Source organism: Leptonychotes weddellii, chromosome 11, assembly GCF_054177405.1.
Source record: "Leptonychotes weddellii isolate Sample4059 chromosome 11, ASM5417740v2, whole genome shotgun sequence".
NCBI lineage: Eukaryota > Metazoa > Chordata > Mammalia > Carnivora > Phocidae > Leptonychotes > Leptonychotes weddellii.
The window spans coordinates 52,469,123-52,492,113 of NC_138379.1; positions in this window are offsets into that span (position 1 = coordinate 52,469,123).

Genomic DNA, 22,991 nt, shown 5'->3' on the forward strand with positions numbered 1-22,991 from the left:
TAAAGAGGGCACGTTCTGCATGGAGCACTGGGTGTTATACGCAAACAATGAATCATGGAACACTACATCAAAAACTAATGATGTAATGTATGGTGATTAACATAACATAATGAAATAAAATTAAAAAAACAAAAGAAAATTGAGGGCTAGAGATGTTTAATAATATGGCCAAAATCATACTCTTGAGGGTCAAAGTCAGGATTTTGATCTTTCTTCGTCTGACTTTAGAGGCTAAGTCTTTCTAGTACAAAGTACTGGCTGAGATTCAAGACCAATGGACTCTTGATTTGTTTGGCTATCTGGAGGAGCCGAGTATTACATTATGCTGTTCTTTGTCGCTTGTGACCAGGTTCAAATTAGAGCAAGCACGTCCACTTTACACCCTAGCAACCAACTCTATAAAGCAATATGAAACACATACCTGCAAACAAAATTTAAAACAAACCACGACTTTTTAAAAGATGTTTTAAAACCTACAATCAAAAGGCCATTTATTAACAGTCCTATTCACATTCTCAATTAGGTGGCCCTGTCATTTATCTGCTTGAACGTCAAGCAGATCTACAACTATTATTTTAATTAATTAATTCAGCCCTTTATCCCCAGGGCGGGCCCTGGGAGACACCGGGCTTATTTTCACAGCAGTCCCTGATGCTCAGCTGTCAAGCCACATCATGACTGGCACTCTGAGCTTCATGCAAGGCCAAGCACTTAATCTCTTTAACGGAGACCTGTCATCACTTTCTTTTACTCCCGCGCAGCCCCAGTCTATGTTGAGACATAATGTCTCATGCACCTGTCTCTCCTTTCCTATTCTAATAGCCACCATCTGGATTCAGACACTTCCCAATTCCTCTCTGAACCATTGTTTTTGCAATTCATCGAGTGCCTGCTCTGTGCAGGGTACCACGCATTGTGTTTCGTATTCCTCTTCTCCCATCCACAGAGCAACAGTGCAACACAGCATTATCACCTCCAGATTCCCCAAGAGGAAATGGAGTCTCAGAAAATTGAAGTGACTTGACCAAGATCCCTTAACTAGGAAGTTGTAAAGCAAGGATTGGCGCTGAGTTCTGTATTGGCTTCAGTAATTATGTTCCTTCTACTTTCTTGCACTGCCTTTAGCCCTGTCTTTAATCTCTAGGATCTGGTAATAAAGGACAGGCGCTGGTAAGTCTATATACTGCATACAAGGGTAAAATAAACTGAAGGTTCCCCAGGCGGGTGTGTGTGTGGGCGGAGGGGGGGGGCGGTGGGGTTAAAAAAAACATGGCAGAGAAAGGGCCTAGGGGAGATAAGAAATGTCAAAAAATACCAAAACAACTTTTGAGTAGTCGTCTGTGGATGTGCATGTAAATTCCCTTCACTGTCCCCTCTGTGGACTCTTTAGTAAATTCTGCATTGCTCTTGATATTTATGTTCAGTGTATTGATTTGGTGGTGGAGCAGGTGTTCAGGTCGAAGAGGAGAAGGAAGAGATGATAGGCATTTGTATTATACTTGGTTTTAGAACAGTGACTGATTAAAAAAAAAAAAAAACCACAGAAACCAGCAGATGAGATAGGGTATTGAGGCGGGCTGGTCCTGAACGAGGGAGGAGGGCATGTGAGGTGAGCAAGCAGCCTGTGCTACACATGGTCCTGGGTATATGGTGGTTTTTCAGAGGGATCCTTTTTGCATAGAAGATGCTGAACTTCTCTGCTCATGTTCCTGACCAGCCTTCAATTCCAAGCCATAGCTTTAAAATTTCTGAGTTTTACATTTCCCCCCTTGCTGTTAAGCATTTAAAAAAAAAGAAAAAGGGAAGAAGAAGAAAGAAAGAAAATCCAGCCATTTCAAATCCATTGCTTCTTAGCTGCCCTGAGGGTGCCACCTCTAAGCTGAAACCTCCCGTAATTGTTTGGGGCACACTGGGCCTCCCAATGGCACCTCCATTTAATGCCATTAGAGTCTGGCTCCAGATTCTTAAAGCTTGGTACCTGCCCTCTTTGCCTCTTGCTGCCAGAAGGAATTGCTCTTAAAAGCTATCCTTTATGCTACTAAATTGCCTCTCCCTGTTGCATATTGCATATACTGCTAAGATGGTGGGACAGTTAAACCTTTCATTCTCTGGGCTGTGGAAGAGGTTTGAAGCATATCTGCTGAGTGTTTCTCCAAGTGTGTCTTGTGGAACACTGGGACCGTGATATGATCTTCAAAAATCTAAGTTTAGTGGTCAAATATTCTTGGGAAACATGGCACACCATATCCCAGTTTTGGAAGATTCCTGATGCATATGGGCAGGTGAAAGGGTAGGAGAAGTTCTGTAATAAAAACAAAACAAAACAAAACAAAAACCAAAAAACCTCTTGACTCCAGTGTTCCCTAACTTATTCAGTTAGGGAACTCTACTTTTTGCATCATCCCTACACCTTTTGAGAAGTGCTGCTCTGGATAATAATAGCCCTTCCAAGTGCACAGTATCTACTATTTTATATTCTGTTAGAGCAGGAAGGGGGCACGACAGTATGATTTGTGTTCTAGAGATCTTGTCATTGAAGGGCAGACTTGTAAGTAACTTGGACTTGAGAAAGCAGCTGGTAGGAGGCAGACAGAAGTCAGGGTCTCTGATTTGCAGAGTGGCGATCTCGTTGCATGGCTTTTTTGGTTGTTGTTGAGGCCATTTGCACCCTTTTTCTATGTGCATCTAGACTACCCACCCACACAGCAAAATGGAAGTAGTCAAGTTCTTATTACTTCAAAAAGACATGATGGGGTAAGGTGGGGAAACTAAGTCAAGAAATACTTGTTTTGTGCATAAAGGGTGTTTGACCTACATCACCTTTTAAATCTTCTTCCGAATCATGAGAGGTAAGTCTAATTATCTCCATTTTAGAGAAGGAGCACACTGAGGCTCAGAGAGATTAAGTAACTTTCCCAGGGTCATACAATACTGGGATGTTCAGCCACGCTTTACGTTTATGCTTAATTCCAAAAAGCGTTCTCTGTCCTTTTACCCCAGTGCCTTTACCTAGTGAATGACACCATCCCTGTTACCCGAGAACCCAGCAGAGAAAGCTTGAATATCCAGATGCTTCTGAGGATTGAGCCTGTTTGTGTTCCAGCATGTTGCTCAGACAAGACTGGCTCAGTCTGGAAGTTCAGGAAATAAGAATATTGGGAATTAGGAAGTCTGTGCTCAAACAGCAAAGGGAGTTTATGCTTAAGAGGTTTGGCAGTGTTATGTCCCACCCTGGAGAGTATATTTGGGATTTTATCCCCCAAACATAAAAAGTGTTGATGTCTTCTTAGGTGTCTGAGTGAAAATCATCAAGATAGTACCTGGAGAGTCCTTAGGCTGGGAAGTGGCTTGTATGGAAATAGTGCAGGAGGAAGGCCATGGTTCTGATCTGGGCTATGTACCCATAGGGTGTGATCTTGGCAAATGTCTTAAGCCCACCTGGCCTCAGTTTCTCATATATAAAACAAAGGGGCATGAGTAGATGCCCAGAGATCCCCCAGACAGGGGATAACAGAGCACATGACTGTCTAGAGGCCAGAGGGACCAACTGTCTGGCCTTGGCTGCAGCCTCTGGCCTAGTTAGTCCTGGAAAGAAAGGTCATTTTAGGTCCACAGGATGGGAGAAGTTTTGGTGACCTCAACTGTCTGAAATGAAAATGAGATACAGTGTCCCATGCCTTGTATTTTGCAGAGAGGGGCACAAGAGCACTCTGACCTGAGGACTTGGGGTGCTTCCTCCCTCTGGTTCCTTGGTTATCTGAGTTTGTGTCCCAGGCAGGGGACCTGCAGAAGGCTTTTTTTTTTTATCTATTTGTGGGACGGTTGGTGTAGAGGTGCGGGGCCTCACTGCTTTGGGTCCTGCTTCCTCTTTTCCAGCCAGGCTCTGGTGGGAAGGGCCCTCAGGGCTGGAGTGGGCATTCTCGCGCTGAAGAGGGAGGACAGCAGCATGGGCTGGTTGCCAGCCTGGGTCCGGGCAAGGGCCCTGAGCAGAAGTTTCCAGAAACTCCCATGATAGGAGGTTAGTTTAGATGCTTTCTCAGCCACCCTCCCAGCTCACATGTGTGTTGATCTCACTTCCCTGCCTTCCTTGAGCAACCCCACAAGCAAGTGTCTCTGATGAGCTTGGACTTGAGTGTGACTCACTGATGAGTGCCGGGGATGCCAGGCCTTGGAAACCAGATCATAATCAACTCCTTCACAGGCCTCTGCTCCAGAGGAAGTGCTTTGTTTCCTGCCCTGGTTTCCATGAGGCAAACACAGTGCGGAGGTGTGGTTCAGGCCCCACAGAGACCAGCTGGGTGCTGGATTCCAGACGTCACTGGGGCCCCCCCCGGGACCACTGATATTTCACCGGACAGAAACAAAGATCTTAAGAGATTTCACCTTATGGGTCCCTCACCAGATGAAAAGGAGTGGGCCCCGTTGCTATTTGGGAGAGAGACCCAAAGGCAGCCACACCTAGATTCCAAGTGATGGATGTCATCGACACTGAGGTAGCACCAGCTGTCAGGGCCCACCCATGGGCCTCTGCTCCACCCCGACTTGCAAGGCTCATGGTTTTCCCACCGGAGGATGTTGGCGAGCGCTTCCAGGATGCAGGCTGGAGGCTGGAAACGGTTCCAGCAATGCTGTCGAGATGAAGCTAAAAGATGTCATCTGCAGGGGACAGCTGGCGTGTGGCTCATGGCTGAGGGTGTGGCTCTGTGAAGGCTGGGACAGGGCCACAGCGGTCCCTTCAGAAACCGCTGCTGAGCAGCTGCTGAGGGTGGAGAGGTGGTGAAGGGAGGATTACCGAGCTTGTCTTCAAAGAGTGTGATTGGGCAGTGTGGGGAAGCTGAGGTCTCTGGAATTTGGATTGGGAGAGGGAAAGGGGGAACTGGGCGGGGATAATTACCGAGCTCCCACTCTGAGGGTCCGGCCTTGTGCTGGTAAGTGGCAAAGGCAGGATTCAAACCTTGATCTTCTGATTTATCTGCCTTCTCAGAGTTAGGTTGTTATTCCGTCCATTTTACGGAGGAAGAAGACTGAGGTCTAGAAAAGCAAGCTCACAGCTAATAGAAGGCAGAGTGGGGACTAGAACCCAGAACTCTGGCATCACTGCTTCACTCTTTTCAACCCCTTCATGGCTCACCTGTTGTTCTCCCATGACATATAGGCCTCCCTCCAGGTGGCACTGAGTGTATTCACAGCTCGTCCTGTCGCTGAAGGGGCTAGGACTACCCCAATCCTGCAATCCTCATCTTCTCCCTCATCTGCTCATTGAGAGGCAGGGAACCCCTTGTAGCTCCTTTGGGGGGTGGGCAGACATCTGGCTTGCAGCTGGCCTGAGTACAGCCCGGGCAACCCTATGGCAGAGAATGTGGGCTTCCTGTGTTTATCTTTCTTTTCTCTGCTGATAATAAAACTGGATAATAAGCCTGATGAATGAAGCCCCGCCAGAGACTGGGCAGAAGTCCTGGTTCTACCACTTGCTTGAGGTGCCCCAAGCTGTGCCACTGGAGGGCCCGCTCCGGGCCCTGACATTCCCATCTGTAACACTTGAGGTTGCACAAAATGACACTCAAGATCTCCCAGCGCTGGTCTTCTAGAAACCTCTTTAAAACAGGTCAGCACACATATACCAGAAGAGTCAAATACTCTTCTTCATGTAGCAAACTCTAAAATTAAACATGGGGTGCCTGGGTGGCTCAGTCGGTTAAGTAGCCAGCTCTCAGTTTCAGCTCAGGTCATGATCTCAGGATCCTAGGATCGAGCCCCACCTCTGTCTCTCAACAGGGAGTCTGCTTGGGATTCTCTCTCTCTCTCCCCCTCTGCCTTTGCCCCTCCCCCCTCACTTTCTCTCTCTTTCTCTGAAATAAATAAATCTTTAAAAAATAAATAATTACTTAAACATGCATAAAATATTGTGATGTTTAAATCAAACCTTGGCATTTTTATTCCCTTTATTTTTTATCCTTGTATGAATTAAAAAAAATAGTCTTTGTTTTATGTGAAGAATATATTTTCCCTTAACAAATATACAGAATTTCAAACTGTTTTTGTTCTCATGCATTTAATTTTTTTTCTAAAACCTAAGTAAAGACAACACAAAAATGTGGTGGTTACAGTGGTCTAAATATAAAATCTTTCTGGGGTCTCTATTTTTCTACATCTTGTGATAGTGAATTTTATGTGTCAATTTGGCTAGGCTGTGATACCCAGTTGTTGGTCAAACACTAGTCTAGATGTTACTGTGAAGATATTTTTAGATATTAACATTTACAATCATTTGATTTTAAATAAAGCAGACTAACCTCAATCAGTTGACGGCTGTAAGAGCAAAGACTCAAGTTTTCCAGAGAAGAAGAAATTTGGCCTCAAGGTTCAACATAGAAATTTGGCCCTTTGGTTCTGTTTCTCTGGAGAGCCCTGACTGATATATAACTGCTATATTGAAAGATTTTTTTTTTCACCAGAAATGTATTAAAACACATTGTACATAGACTTTTTCCAGAGATGTTGTCCTCCTGTTATGTCGGGGTCATGAGTTCAGGATTTAAGCGACCTATGTGTGAATCCAGCAGTGGGGTATGTGATGGTAACACCTTGCTCAGGGGTTGCTGGGAGGGTCCATGGAGATGCTGCCCTAAGTCATCTGACACACCATGAACTTGAGAAAGAACCAACACTACTAATATGAAGAATGTTTCCTCCTGCTCCTTCTACTACTAATTGGACTCTACTACTAATTGCTTCATCACTACTAATTGGACTCAAACAACATTTATGGAACACGGACTGGCAGCTACGCCCTATGCTGCGGAGCTGGTGATGGGACATGAAAGTCAACATCCTTCCCCTTCAGAAGCGCAGAGTCAACTGGAGTCAACTGACAAGATGGCATAAATCAAAGCTCTCCCAAGTTTTCAAGGCCCAACCAAAACCCTATCTCCTTCACAAAACCTTTTCAGATCCCCCTATTAGAAATTAATCTCTGGGCTTCCATGTCCCCAGGGCCTTTGGCTTGTACTTTCCTTTGATACTTACCACTATTCACCTTGTATTAGAGTGATTTATGCACATGTCAACCTCTCCCACTAGAATGTGAGCTCCTGAGGACAGAAATATTTATGAAGGGCCTTTCGATGACTTTGACTATGGTATGAAGGACCAACATAACAACATCAATAATCTGCCTCACGTTTTGAGATGGTTTTATGGCAAAATAATTAAAACTGAATGTAGTTTTAAAAATGATCTTCATGTTTTTATTATTATCGCCATCGTCTTTTTTCTTTTTGCCCATTTTATAGATGCTGTGCAGGAGGCAGAGAGCTTGCTATGACCTGTGCAAGCTCACAGAACTAGTAAACAGGCAGGCTAAGGCCAGAACGTGGCCCATGTGTGCTGAGCCGCTGAGGCCATGTTGCATATTCCCCGCCTCATTCAATCACCCCCACCGAGTGATTCCATATTCTGCTGCACATGAGCAGTTTGGCTTCCATGTCATGAGTGTGGTTTAGTAAGTTCCCTCCCTGTTTAGACATAAAATGAAACCAGATGAAACAAACTATCTCTGACCGGCCTCTCCAGACTGGTTGTGGCTCCTGCCCTGACAACTTTCAAGTTGGCAGAGGCTGGTTTCTAGCAATTTCCTCCAGAAAACCATGCGGCTTTGCAGTGATTGGGGCTGGGTGTGCCTGCACGCTGGTATTTTGCACTGTTCTTCCCTCAGACTTCTCAAGGTCTTGTGACAACATTGAGAGATAGGCTCAGTTGTCTGCTACTGACAGATGAGGACCTCGAGGCTGGGAGAGATGGAGGAACTTATGTGTCCACGGCCTCACACAGCCAGGGTTCAAACCCACGTCTGTTCTGCTGCTAAAGACTTTCCATTATACCCACGCTCGACTCCATCTCTAACTGCGAGGGGCTGGGAAACAAAGGCTGACTCTCCTATCACTAACTGGCCAACTTTGTTTGGAAGATATTAACGAGAGAAATGATTTGCTGGGAGAATTAGCCAAAATCATTAGATAATGACTGTCACCCCAAGAATCACTTTTAAGATTGGCATGAACACACTGATATAAGGCTGGTTAGGACTTTTTTTTCTCTCCCAGTTTGGAATTTGAACACACATTCATTGGCACACTCTACACTGTGATTTTCCATTACAACATTCCTTTCTGCAGCCATACCTACTAATGAGAGGATTAAAACTATCTTCCCGCCCACATGCCTTCTGCTGTTTCCCACTTGGAATGTCCCTTTCCCGCACCTACGACTAGGCTCCCTTCCCTTTTTCGAGGCCCTACTGGATTGGGCGTACAGACTGCCTAAATTGAATTGATGCAAATTGGTACTTTGACAAGAGCAGCCTTCATGCAGTGGAGAGTAGGGTAAGAGTCAAAAGCAAAAAACAGCTAGTAATGGAAGGTCAGGTAGGAAAGTTGGTAAGGGCCAGGATTGGTTAAGAAATCTGAACTCCCTTTGTTGGGTAGTAGGGAGCCATGGAGCAGAGGGTGGACCACATGATATGATTTATGTTTTGGGAAAGCAAATCTGGGAGGAAAAAGTAAAAGTGTGAAGACTGCTTAGTAGATTCCTAGACTAGTCTAATTATACAGTGATGAGGGCCTGAGCCAAGGAAGTGGCTGGCTGTGGACTGGTTAGGAGGGACAGATGGGAGACATTTTGGATGGGATAAATGGGAGTTATTTTTCCAATGGAATCTCAAAAAAAAAATGTGGCACAGCATAGAAGAAAGATATGGACTTTGGAATGAGGAGTCTGAGCTATGAATCTCAGCTCAGTCACCTAGAGAAATGTGACTGACCTTGGGCAAGTCACATAAACTCACTCAGATTCTGTGTCTTCATGTGTCAAATGGTAGTATTACTAATCACTCATAGACTTTTGTGAGAATCAATGGAACTAATAAATGCACAAGGCTACTCACATCATAGGTAATCAGTCAGTAATTGCCACCATCTGGGAGGCAGAAGGGCATCCTGGCTAAGTTCTGGGCTGGAAACCGTTCTGTACTTCTGCCCCTTGTCAGCCATCCGGCTTTGGGCAAATGACTGAACCTTAGGTGAAGCTCAGTAAAATGGGGATGATAATGAATCTCTCACAGACCTGTTGTAATGAACATTAAGTTAAATGTATGTGAAGTGATTAGCCTGTGATGGGCACACAGGAAGCACTCGGGTGAAGTGCTTACTAGTGTCCATTGGACACTGCTGGTTATTTGACCCAACTTCCATTCAACCCACTTCTGTTTCTTCCTCTCACACTGTAGAATCTATGAAAGTCAAATACTGTCTTTCTCAACCTCCTTTACAGCTAGGAGTGATAGAGTTCTGGCCACTAAGAATGAGCACATGTCTGCTGGGGGATTCTGGGAAAGCTTTTACTTCCATAACTAAAGGAAGAGACCAGTCAGTGTGGCTTAGGCTCCTTCTGCCCCTGAATTCTGCCTTAAATCTGGGCATGGTGCCTGAGCTAGGACAACTGAGTCCCAACCATGAAGAAAAGGCCTAGAGAATCACAAAGATGCCAGCCAGTCCAACACTGAGGAGCTACTAGCCTACACCAATGCCAACAGCCATCCATTTATCCAGAGTTCTTGTCATGTGAAGAAAATAAACCTTTATGTTTAAGTCATTTGATTTGGGTTTTCTGTGTACTTGGCCTATCTGAACATAGGCCTAACTGATATTAAAAGGCAATGGAAAGATAGCAGAAAAACATCGCTAGGTGGTTTTGAGCAGCAACATTCTAGCTAAAGGAAAATATCCCGTGTTCTCCATACAGGCTCTCTGTGTTTTCTTCCTTCTGTGCTTCTTCCTATAGGGGATCTTCTTAACTCTCTGCTCTGCCTCTTTAGCTTCCTTCTCTGTGTGCATAAATCCTTCAAGGCTCACCTAGTGCTACCTTGTCCATAAACCATCTCTGTTTCTCCATGTAAAGTGAACCTCACCTCTTTACATTTCAGTTTTAAGTATTTTAGGTTTTTATTTTTAAAGCATATTTTCAAATGACTATGTAGTTTGTTATTGGTGTTCATATCTTACCTCCTGTAGTGGAAACTAAGCTCCTTTACATACATTATTTCTAATTGAGAACATGCACAGGAAAAATGCATGATACGATCTTACAAATAGTATTTTGTACTTTTAATGATTGTTTTATATACTCGACAAATATGTACTAAGAATCTACTTAGTACAAAGATATATTTAGAATCTATGTGTACTACCAAGATTAATATGATCTGAAAAAAAAAAAGATTAATATGATCTGCTCTGATGACAGTTTGGGCTCCATGGGACAGTTTACTCAGTTTATCTTTCAAATAGGGAAAATGGTATTATAGGACTATTAGAGGGTATAATTGAGTGAATATATATATATATATATGTGTATGGAATAGTTTCTGGCATGAAGGAAACATTCAGGGATGGTGATGATGATGATGATGATGATATTTACCAGGCTATTAGTCTCAAGGTATATACCTAGTCTCAAGGTATATACCTAGCATCTTGAGGTCATATATTAGGACCGCAAGAATTATTGAATGAATAACTTGTGAATAATGTACACATGTGTACCTCTGGAATGTTAAAAAAAACTCAAACTAATTTAAACTCACATATACTTAAGTATATTAATGTTCATGAACAGTTCACATTAACAAATATGTGTTTTTAAATTGATGTTCTTTGCAGATTACATTGAGAATTTCACAACAGCTCTTAAAGTAATTGGAGAAGCACTGGTAAATACTGCAAAGCCAGAAAGAATAATGACTTAGGTCAATTAGGAAATTTATTCTCTTTTAAATTCAACAATTGTCTACATTCTACCTGCTCTGGTTCAGCACCTGGGACGGCTTCTACCACCTGCACCTCCACAGTGAAAATCAACCTTCTCCTCTGGCCCACAGGAACCCCCACAGTCTGAGCCCAACACGTGGCATCAACATTTTTTTTTCCAATCCCCTGCTAAGAGTTTGAGCTCTGCAATCAGAATGTCTGGGTTCGGATCCTTGTGCAATCCCTCTGGGGCTTAGTCATACCACATACAGAATAGAATAACAAGAGTATCCCTCATATTGAGTTATTGTGAAGCTTAAATGAGTTAGTCCATGTAAAGTGCTTAGGACAGCACTGAGCATGTGGTGCATGCTCAGTAGGTGGGAATCGCCTTACCCTACTCAACAGTCCAGGCACATGGTGCTACTCACTGGGCTCCTCCCACACTCCACAACTTTGTACCTGTTCTTCACACAACACAGTCCTTGTTGTTGTTCTTCACTGGATAAACTTCTATTGATTCAAGACTCATCACAAATGGCATCCCAGTAAGGTATGTGATGTGACATGCTCATGCATTCCTAGAGTTTATAATCTTTTGGGGGAAACAAGCAAATGATAGCACTAACAATAACAATAGATAATCTTATGAGTGAAAGCTTACAGGACCCTTTTCCAAGCACCCACAGATCTCTCCAGTCTAGGATATTTGACATGTCTTTCTATTCACCATTTGATCTAAGTGAGTGCTAGCAAATACCCTGGGAAGAGAATCCTTTTCCCTTAAATTAAGGTGGAAAAATCAGATCTTTGCTGAGTCAGGGAAGGGACTAATATTCGTTGAGTACCTACAATGGCTTGACACTGCACGAGTGTGTCTTATGTTCTCACATTTAATCTTTACTACAACCTGATGAAGTAGACAGTGTTGTTCATTTTACACAGGAGGAAACTGAAGTATAGAGTGGTCATATTACTTGCTTGCATTACACAGCTATATATATTGGCTCTGGGATTTGAATTCAGATCTCTGTGCTGGTGGAGTCTCGTGTTTCCCTAGTTTTGTCGGAGAGGAGATGGAGCAGTACAAGGCTAGGGTAGTAGAGAGAAAATAAATAGAGGTGTTAGGGCAGGCAGGAAAGCCAAATTCTCTACCTTTGCCAATCTTATTAAGGGCTGATCCTACGAAAATCCTGCCAGGTGCACATGAATAACAGAGAAAAATATTTCTGTGTAGGCTCATCTTATTTGCAGAATGGGAATTACTGGGCTATGATCACACAGAAAATGTGTTTCACTTGGAAACCAAGAACTTTGATCATCTTATTCTTCTTAATTCATATTGAATTACTCACAGTATGTTGGAAAGCCTGCTTTAAAATCAGTCATTCCTAAACTGGAAACCAGACTCTAAGACAAGAGTTGTCAGACTTCAGGCAAGTGATTTGACCTCTTTGAGCCTTAGTTGTCTCATCTAAAAATGGGATTATTGGAGATATCAACTCAGAGGACAACAACGAGAGACTATAAATGAGGTATGACTAGGGTGCACGTATAACATACCATTCAAACAGGGACACTGGGGGGCAGGGAGGGAGGTCCTGCCAAGAATTATGGTGGGACATCAGCTGTGAATGCACCATCTTGAGCCAACCAGATTGTGTGGTCACACCAGGTATGATTGATGAGAAGGGCCTAGCACAGTGGCTCACATCTAGTCAGCACCTGCAAGTGATCTTCCCTGCTAGGATTTTAAGCACAATTTAAAAATTAAGCTATCTTGAGCCACTTAAAATTTTCTGAACATGTTAGACTCTCAGGCAGAGAGAGCTCAGCCATGGTCCTATTAGTCATTGGTTATTCACATTCTCAAGTCTGACAGACCAGTGAACATGTAGAGGCTCATCAGAATGACACGAGAGGCTTCTCAGGGTAGTTAAGAGAAGATCTGGAGGACTGTTCAAAGCAAAAAGGAAGGAAGGTATGTGCTGTGATCTGTTTAAAAATAAACAGAAAACATACCAGCGTCAGATCAGAAGATGGGCTGGGGGACAGAAAGGAAAAGCAGGGAGCAAGTTAGAACAGTTCATTTATTAACCAATATCTGCTAAGGAGTGAAGGTGGAGCAGCCAGAATGTTCCAGCAAGATGTGGGATCTCTAGCAGTTGCTCAGCAAGAACACTCTGATGGAAATAGCAGGGGATGAAGGTAGAAATCCCAGGATTCTGTTCTTCCTGACAAACAGTGGATACTTCATAAATGTTAGTTTCCTTCCATTTGCTTCCTTTGTGGTAAGGATTTGTAAAATCATCTGAGAAGCCTCTGGGGCAAGTAATAGATGACCAGTAATGCCTGTTTAATCATTAATTTCTCATCCTCCCCACCTGGGGCTCTCCATCCCTCCCTCCACATCTATCCACTGACCCAGGAACGCAGAGTTTGGGGGTGAACAGACAGGCTTGCATTTAGCAGGGCAGACAGACACTGGGCAGATAATTAAACAAATGTAGTTAGTGCCCTGAGATCCGAGCCCCCTCCTCACCTCAGACCCTTGGTGTAATTTTTTTTTTTTTAGGCCCTTGACTTTTGATCTGTGTTTGACATGTCTGACACATCCTGCCTGACCGTGAACTCATGATCTTCCTCCTGCATCTAGCTCTTCTTCCTGCCTTCCCTGTCAGAGCTGAGAGCATCAGCCACTCCCAGCCCGTTTCCTTTCCCCTCCACCAACAGTGCATGTTCACTGTAGCAGAGTCTCATGAGAATGAGATTTGTGTTTTCTCAGACACCTACAGGAAGCTCCATGGTAAAGCAAGCATTGCAGGGTGCAAATTCTGTTCATTAACTTTTGGTTTGCACTAGAGATGGCCGTGTGTGTGTGAGTGAGTGGGCATATGGGTGCACACATGTGTGTGAGTGGAGGGATACAGTGGGAGCAGGGACCGGGTGGGGGAAGAAGGGATCTCTGAGTTGAGGTAGCAATCGTAGCTCTGCAAAGTTCATCATGGATTGAGGAATGTTTATCTCCTCTTCCTCTCCACAGCCACCATCCCCTGACTTACCATCTTTATCACCAATAACAGAAAACCCAAAATATGGTAGGAAAGCCCACTCTCCAGTTTAAAACCTGCTTTATCAGAAAGAGAGAAACTTCTGGGGGCGCCTGGGTGGCTCAGTTAGTTAAGCATCTGACTTTGGCTCAGGTCACTGTTCTCAGGGTCCTGGGAAAGAGCCCTGTGTTGGGCTTGGTGCTCAGCAGGGAGTCTGTTTGTCCCTCTTCCTCTGCTGCGCCCCCCCCCATGCTCTCTCTCTCTCAAATAAATAAAATCTTTAAAAAAAAAAGAAAGAAGAAAGAAAAAACTTGTTTGCTAAATTCCTTCTGTGACAAGAAAACAGCAGCTCCCATACAACATTCACCCAGACACCCTCCACCCCCGCCTCAATCTATCATCTATTTACCCATTTGAGTAATGGGAGAAAAAAACCAGCTTCCTGATCAATCTCATTTTCTCCTAGTGTTTGGAATTAAAGATCATTTGCATTTCGACAATCGTGCCGCAGTCCCTTATCCCATCTATCAATTGGAATGGCAAATTGGCTGCCCAGTTTCCATCTGATCTGTAATTGAATAACTGCATGTTATCAACACAAATTTGCAGTTTGGCCTAGAGCTTGTTTTGGGGGGCTTTGCTTTTTTACTAAAGTGTTTCTGATTTTAAATTTATATTATGTCCATGGAGAGAGAGAGAGAGAGTGAGTGAGAGTGTGTGTGTGTGTGTGTGTGTGTGGAGCAGGAGGGGTGGGAAGGTGAGGGGAAGGGGAGAGAGAGAGAGAGAGAAAGGAGGAGAGAGAAGAGGTGTGACTGGGCATGGGGAAGAGTAGAAATGAAGGGTTTGCAACTGCACACATAGACACCACTAATTAATACGGGAAAATAAAATGCTTTCACTTGGGGCCACAGGCAATGAATGTTCCTTGAAAAGGAAGAGTGAAGCCCCTAATACTTAGAGATTTGCAACCAGATAATAACTTTGCAAAATGTGACTGACAGTTACCAGATTATCTTCTTAATCACACCTTGATTTCTGTTAAGCAGGGCTTATGCTCCCAGCAGGTTTCAAACACGTGTTAATGCTGAACATCCCATGGACGAATCAAAGGGTTGTAGTGACTGTAGCTTTACTGGACTCTACAAATGGAAACATTCAGAAAGAGAGCAGAAAAACCAGTGTGCGGCACACACAGCCTCAGTATGCTCCTCCTCCAACAAATGTCTTACCCCCACCAGAGTAGAACGGAGCTTCGGAGGAGGATGATAGAAACGTAGGGGAAGGCATGCAAATCAGCAAACCCTGCAGAAATTCGATGTTTGTTTTTTTTTTTTTTCTCTCCCAATGAACTCTTAGGATTCCAAGAGTTGGCTGTTTCAAAGGACTAATTCCCATAAGATATAATTAGCATTTATATGACATTTTATTATGACTGTTCTTTTTCTTTCAATCCAAATGTCTATCCACCCTGAGTAGTTAACCTGGCAGTAAACCCTCAGAAAGAGATGAGGGGGATCAGAGTCCCAGTCTTTGTGGTTTACAATCGAGCCCCACATGAGGTCCAAGAGTGACCCGAACCTCTTCCCAGGAGTTTGCACACACGGGATAAAGGGAAACAGACACTAGAGAAGGGTCTATACTATGCACTGCATGCATATTAACTTGGTCAATCCTGTCATCTGCACTCCAAGCTAGGTATTATTATCCCATGTTGGAGATGAGGAAGCTGAGCCCAGAGAGACCCATAAACCTGCTCAAAGAACCATATTTAGAAAATCATAGAGTCAGAATTTGAACCCAGATCCTCCTCCATTTGCCAGCTAAGTGAATGGAGCAAAGTGTTCAGGAGCTGTTTGGAGCTTTCCTCTTTGGATCTCATTTTGAAAGATCTCCCCTTCACCTCTGTCCCCTTCCTTCTTTTTTGTTTTAAACATTTCCTGCCCATCTCCAAATGCATGTGTATTTTTTATTGGCTTCTCTAGGTCTGCTCTTTTCTACCCAGCTCTGTGCTCTAGAGAACAGCCACTCTTCCTCTCTGGCTTGGAGCTGTGTTGGCCAATGGGAGGCCCTTGATGGCAGGTTGGGTGGAGGGAAGTGACGTCGCTGGGGTGTGTACTTCCCAGGCTCCCGCTCCGCCAGGTTGCTGTGGTGGCTTCCCAGGTCCTGCCGGACAGCCATCTTCCTCATCCCTCTCTCTGATGCAGTCACCCAACAGTTCCCCAATGCTTTGATCTCAGGAGTCCTTTAGACTTTTAAAAATTGTTGTGGATCCCCAAAGAGCTTTTGTTTATCTCTCAGTGTTTACCATATTAAAAATTAAACCTGAGAGTTCTTTAACACAAGAATACACAAACATACATTCCATTAGCAATTGGAACGATGACTTTATCACAAGTCATGTTGCCTTTGGAAAACTCCATTTTGCACTCATGAGAGAGTAAGAGTGAAGAAGGGCAGATACAAGTCTTATTGTAAAGGCAAAAAATGTATTACTATAAAAACAGTTTTGAACTTGTGGACCTCTAAAAAGAGTCTCAGGGAACCCCACAGGTTTCTGGCTTTGAGAACCTCTGCCCTAACTGCTCCTTCAGACTCACCCTGGGATGCTTTTCCATGCCTTGTTGGATGTCCTCACTCTGCCCATGCCTTTATAATTATTATTCCTTTTATTCAACTCTCCTCAATCACTCCGCTGGAGAATGCCCGCTGTTCCTGCAGGAACCCTGATCCACCACTGGCCAGAAGATGGCTGGAATTTAACCCTGGAGGAAGGGCTGAGGTCAGAGAAGTGGCTCAGGAATGCCAGCAGCAAAGAAAAGCTTTCCTCCTGCCTGCTCTGACCTTTTCCCTATGAACTTTTGCTTTGTCTTTAAATTGTATTCATCATTTATTCACTGATAAAAGGGAGTGTCTAGAATCAGAGAGATGACTGTTCCTCTTTCCGAGGTCCAGGCCAGTACACGAGAGATCCATTTTCTGTTAGAGGTGTAGACAAATTGGACCATTGTCCTAGGAAATCATGAGGAAGAGATGAAGGCATAGTTTCCTTTGAGGAAAAGAAGCCTCGGGGCAACTTGGCCATTTCCAGCTACTTCTTGATCAGCCGGCCTTTCTTGTCTCAGGGAAGAATTCTTCATTCCCTCCAGTGGGCTCCCACAGAGTTTGGAACAGATGTCAGTTGCTTGATACCACTTTATATTGTCATTATTTGTGTACTTCTCTTCTCCCCTTCCTGGCTGATAGCTCCTTAAGACAGTTTTAGTCACCAAGGAGGTCCCATCTTGGGTGTGTAATAAATGTTTGTTGAAAGAAAGAGTGGAGATGGAACTCCTTTCCATCACTGTCATTTTGTTTCCCATAGTCATTTGGAGATAGCCTTTGCAGCAAGGCTTTTGTTTTTAATAACTTTCTTGAGGCATAATTGATCTACAAAGAACTGCACATATTGAATGTATATGATTTGATGAGCTTGGACATACCCCAACACCCCTGTTACCATTAGCACAATGTCCGATACCTTCCAAAGTTTGCTTGTGTTTATGTCTCTTTTTCATTTACTTTTCTGTGGCAAGAACACTTAACATGAGATTTACCCTCTTACATTTTGAAGTGCAAATACTGTATCATTAACTATAGGCACCATGTTGGACAGCAGTTCTCTAGAATTTACTCATCTAATATAACTGAAACTTTATAACTATTGAACAACAACTCCCCATTTCTCTCATCCTAGACCCTGGAAACCACCATGGTATTCTCTATATGTAAGAGTTTGACTATCATAGGTATTTCATGTAGGTGGGAATCTTGCAGTGTTATTTTTATAAATCACCCAGGAAGTAACTGAATGTGTCTACAGGAGTAGAAAGGGAAGCCCCAGAAATATTTGTGCAGATATCGTGATACCTCGGGGATAAAGTATATTTGAAATTTTAAAAAGGCCTTTATTTCAATCCCAGCCCCATCACCGACTAGTGGAGCTGCCTTCCACAAGCCACTCCCTTTCTCTAAGCTTCAGGTTTTCAGAATGGTCTGATGCCAACTTGTGTCTGTGGTTCACCATCTCAGGGTGTCACCATAAGGGATCTGGTAAGCCCACAAAGATACTGAATATTGTTGGTTGCCTAAAAAATTAGTATCTTTGGCTCATATCTGAATTATGTTTTTGCATACATGGAGATGTGGCTATAATTGATAAAATATGACTCATATCAGTCTTGAAATTGTTATACCTGTTTTATCTTTTTTCCCAATCAAGAGATAATAAAATTATCTGGTGTTGTGGGCTCTAGAAAATACTCTGACACTAGAAAGAAGCTCTTGCTCTTGGAAAACTTGGAAACCATTGAGCCCCGAGTCTTGGTTTTGACTCTGAAGCTGATGGATCTGATGCAGAGGGCAGGAACAGGGCAGCTTCTGCCACCTACGGATAAGAAAGCTTTTGCTAACTAAAGTTATAAATCCTGATGTAGGAAGCATCCAGCAAAAGCCAATGGACATGTTTTCTAATTTATTTCCTTCACCACAGACAGTATCCATGATATAAACACAAGGCCCCATATTATGAGAAGATTATGAAAGTGTTTAAAGGTATAGATATCATAAATTTTTTTTTCTGAAGCAGTCAGAACATTATTTGCTTTCCCTTTCATCCATCCTAATCTATTTATCACTCCAAAAATATTTTTAGAAACTTTCTTCCTTTAATGGATGAGGCAAATTTGGGGGAAAATGAAAGCTACTGAACAACATGTTTTGGGAGCCATTAGATAGATTGAAAGAAATCGGTTAACTTTCAGGGATATTTGTCAAAGCCCGGTTAAAGGAACTCAGTGACAATTGAACAGGAATTGTTAAGTCTTCGAACTAAGAAACTAAAAAGCAATACTTGAAAAATTTTCAGTAACATTGTTTCTATATTTTTCTACTTACTAAAATAATATAACACCACTGTAGAATCTGGAAAATACAGACAAGCTCAAAGGAAGAATATATAAACTACCACTAATCTACATGCAGTATTTTATATTCTTGCTAGATCTCTATCTTTGTGTTTAGAAATTTATAATTATTTCTTATTATTAATGCTGTTTGATAACTTGCTTTCTCTTAAAATATTTATTGTATGCTATTAGTCATATATAAAAGACTATAAGTAAGGTATATGTAAGTTATAAAGCATGATAATAAAGTGAACAATCATGAAGCCCCCCCTCAACTTATAGAATCAAATATCACCAGTATGGTTGACGCTATCTCTGAACTCCTCTCAAATTCCACCATGTGGTAATTACTATTAATTTTTTAATTTTTATTTATTTATTTTCAGAGAGACAGAGAGAGCAGAAGCAGGGGGAGCGGCAGGCAGAGGAAGAAGCAGGCTCTCTGCTGAGCAAGGGGCCCAGTGTGGGGCTCGATCCCAGGACCCGGGATCATGACCTGAGCCGAAGGCAGACGCTTAATGAACTGAGCCACCCAGGCATCCCACAACCATGTGGTAATTATGCTAAACTTTTTGTTCATAATTCCCTTGCTTTAAAAATTGTTTTTTAAACCACCTAAACAATATTTTTAAGTGTGCTTATTTTGAATCTTGTAACAGTGTTTTTTACTGCAAGTTTTTCCTCCAGATTATTTTTTGTTCGATTATACATTTATGATTCATCTAGTTATTTTATACATAATCATATTTCAAAATTCTCATTGCTGTATAATACTGTGTGAATGTATTGCACTTTTGTCCATTCTGTTGATGAACATTTAGGTTTCAAGTTTTCTTTTCTTCTTTTTCTATTTCAAAAGAAAAATGCTGTCATACAAATTTTTCTGGTAACGTGTGTAGGTATTTTTCTAGGGCATATACCAGGAGTGGACTGGGTTATAGGTATACACACGTAATACTAAGTTGTTTTCCAAAGTGGTTGTACTCCATTTTCAGTATATAGAAATCTTCATTCTTGAACATCCTCAACAACATTAGATATATTCCATTTGATGTTGTCTACTTATATCTCATATGGCTTCAGTTTGTATTTGGTTAATTATCTGCAAATATATACTGGACATTTGTGTTTCCTTCTCTGTGGCATACCTCTGCAAGTCTTTTAGCCATTTATTGTCTTGACTGATCTTTTCTTATTGGCCTACAGCTAACACTACTGCTTATTAGAAAAGAGGAATCCCTTCACTGTTGTGGGATTTAGGGCTGACATCTTAACTGACCAATCAGAAGCTACTTCAAACCCCTTCTCCCTTGCTGCCTTCTAATATTGAAACTGCAAATCCAAACAATCACTTTCCTAGACTCTCTTGCAATTAGGGATGGCCATGTGACTTATTTTGGAGCCATGTCATGCAAGCACAAGTCTTCTGATTGGATGTATCTGAGAGAGCATTTGCTTTCCTGATAAAAATGATACAGATGTAACTGTCACAACCCTGTGCCATCCTTGCTTCATCCTGACTTGAGCGCAGATGTGATGCTGGGAACTATAGCAGCCATGTGGTGAGCATGAGGGAAAGGCTAAGAGATTCTTGAAAATTCTGGCCGTGACAATTCTTATATCCATTCAACTCCAAATTTCTGGTTATGCCATTTTTAAAAATCCCCGTTTTCTTACATACTGTAAATTTAATTTTATGTGAATGAGAGTTAGTTGCCAGCCTGTCTGATATGGCAGCTTCTATTCACTTAGTCCCCAAACTAGAGCCTCACGTCCAGCAGTGTCCCAAAAAATAGTAAAGAAGTTTTATAAGAAATTTTAATCCAGAATACAAATTTCTTAACAAGGTTAGTATGATCTGGCCACTCCCTTCCTTTTCATCCTCATGTTGTATCACACTGCCTTTTACGCTTTTGGCTTTGTGCACCTTTATTGTTTCCAAGAAAATACTAAATTCTTTCCTACTCTATGGATTTCCCACATTCTATTTCATTTGGCTAGATTCCTGCCCCCCTACCTTTCCTTCCCATTCTAAATAAATTCCATTTGTTACTGTCTCTTTGTAAACTAAGTCACTGTAAGTGTCCTCCAGCAGGCTTTGAGTTACCCTAGAGTAGACTCTATGCCAGGTTTGTTAATTGTATCCCCAGCATAACCTAGCACAGTGCATGGGAGATAGGAAGCACTCAAGAATATTTTGTTAGATAAACAGAGGAGTATCTTGTGTGCCAACCAAGTGTCAGCAAAGCCTATCCTTAATTCCTCTTTCCCTTTCCAAACCTCAAGGTTTTCACCTTTGGGATGGTTAATAATCCATACCTATCAGTGTGGCTCGAGAATTAAAAGTGATCATTGTGTGTATGTGCTTAGACAGGTGCTTGGAACGTGGTTCGGATCATTTGCCTTTTATAAGGGGAATCTTTATGCCCCAGTAGCAAATTTTCCTTCCAACTTCTGTTCTGCACACTTTAAAAGTGCTACTTGGTATAATTATTATTAGTGATAATTATAATTCAATCCATTGGGTGTGGAGTGCTTGCTCATATACTTTATATGCCAAGCACTTTATACACATTACCTCTTTTTAAATGTAATCTCTGTTATTATCCCTTTCTTATAGGTGAGGCTAAATGGGACTAGGCTCAAGCCTCCCGGGGCACTCAGCATTGCTTACGGACATCCACACTGAAACTGTGGTTGGTCAGACACTTCCTAACTAGGGAATCTGCTATTTACAGGGTACATTCTGTACACTTACTTCATTTTGCTCTTTTTCTAAGAAAAAGGCAAAGCAGAATAAAGTGCACTGAGATCAGATTTTTTTTTGGTAAGAAAAGTAACTTCCAAACTGCTCTGAGGTCAATACAGATTTTCATTCCAATCTTCTCCATTCCTAGATCCACAGACTCTGAAATGAAAATGGATGCTCAAGCTGGTGACCCCAAGGCGGGACCCTCAACCAGAATACAATGACTGAGTCAGGCTTTGTGCAGACTTCTGCGGTCCAGAAAGTAGATTAATACACATTACAGAGATTTGGCTATAATAATTGAAAACAAAAGACAGTTATTTTAGCCAGAGCCCCTACCTTAGAACCTTACATGTAGGAGGCGCTTACTAAATGCTGGTTGAAATGCCTTCCAGGAGCCTCATGATAGAGTGAGATCTTATTATAATGTTCAAGGTAGTTTATTCTGAATGCCACTCAATTTCATAAAGCAATTGGCATTTTCCAAAATTTGCCCCAACCTAGCCCTCCAGTTTCTTTTGTTAACCTTCTACCCCTAGCCTTGTGGCTCTAACTACACTCAAATACTGTCTCCAAGATACCCCCTAATCTTTAGCACCTCTGTGCCTTTGCTTGCGCTCTATCTGCTTTCAAGAATTCCTACACCCCAGACCCAACTCTTTAAAAAAAAAAAAACCAGGCAAACTTATCCTGTTAGGCTGACTTTTTCTCCATTAAGCCTATCCCAGGTAAGACATATCTACACCCATAAACATCTCAATCTTCTAGATATAATTACGGCAACATTTTCCATCTTGTGGCACAATGTGGCTGGTGGATAAAGCATAGACTTTAGAGTTGGAAATACATGTGCACAATTCCCAGCCCTGTCACTTAAAAGTCATGCACCCTGGTGAGATTTACCTAAATGTGAGCTTCCATTTTCTCTTTGGAAGTGAGGATGCTACGAGCCACCTGCTGTGGCTGTTGTGGGAATAAGGAAGGAAACATGTCAAGGGCCCAGCAAAGAGTGTGGTTCATGGTCAGCAGCTGCCTCGTTCTGGTTATTCAGGTTCTGGGCTCAAACATCCTCTTTTAAGAATGGCTCTTACAAACATCCCACCCTTCTGCTGCACTGCCTTCTTTAAGCTTTGAGCCTAGGTTGTCCAAGTTCAAATTCCAACTCTACCACTCACTAGTTTGGGTACATTATTTAGTTCTCCTTCCTCACCTTCCTCAGATGGGAAATGGGACTACCATATCTTGGCTATTGTAGGCTGGTAGCTACACTTGTGGTGAGTGTAGCATAAACAACAGAAGTGTGGAATCACTGTGTTGTACACCTGCAACTAATGTAACATCGTGTGTCAATTCTACTTCAGTAAAATTTTAATTAAAAATGGTGCTAATAATACTAAACTCACAGACATGTTTTAGGGAACATGGAAACCTTCGATTAAACCTTAGA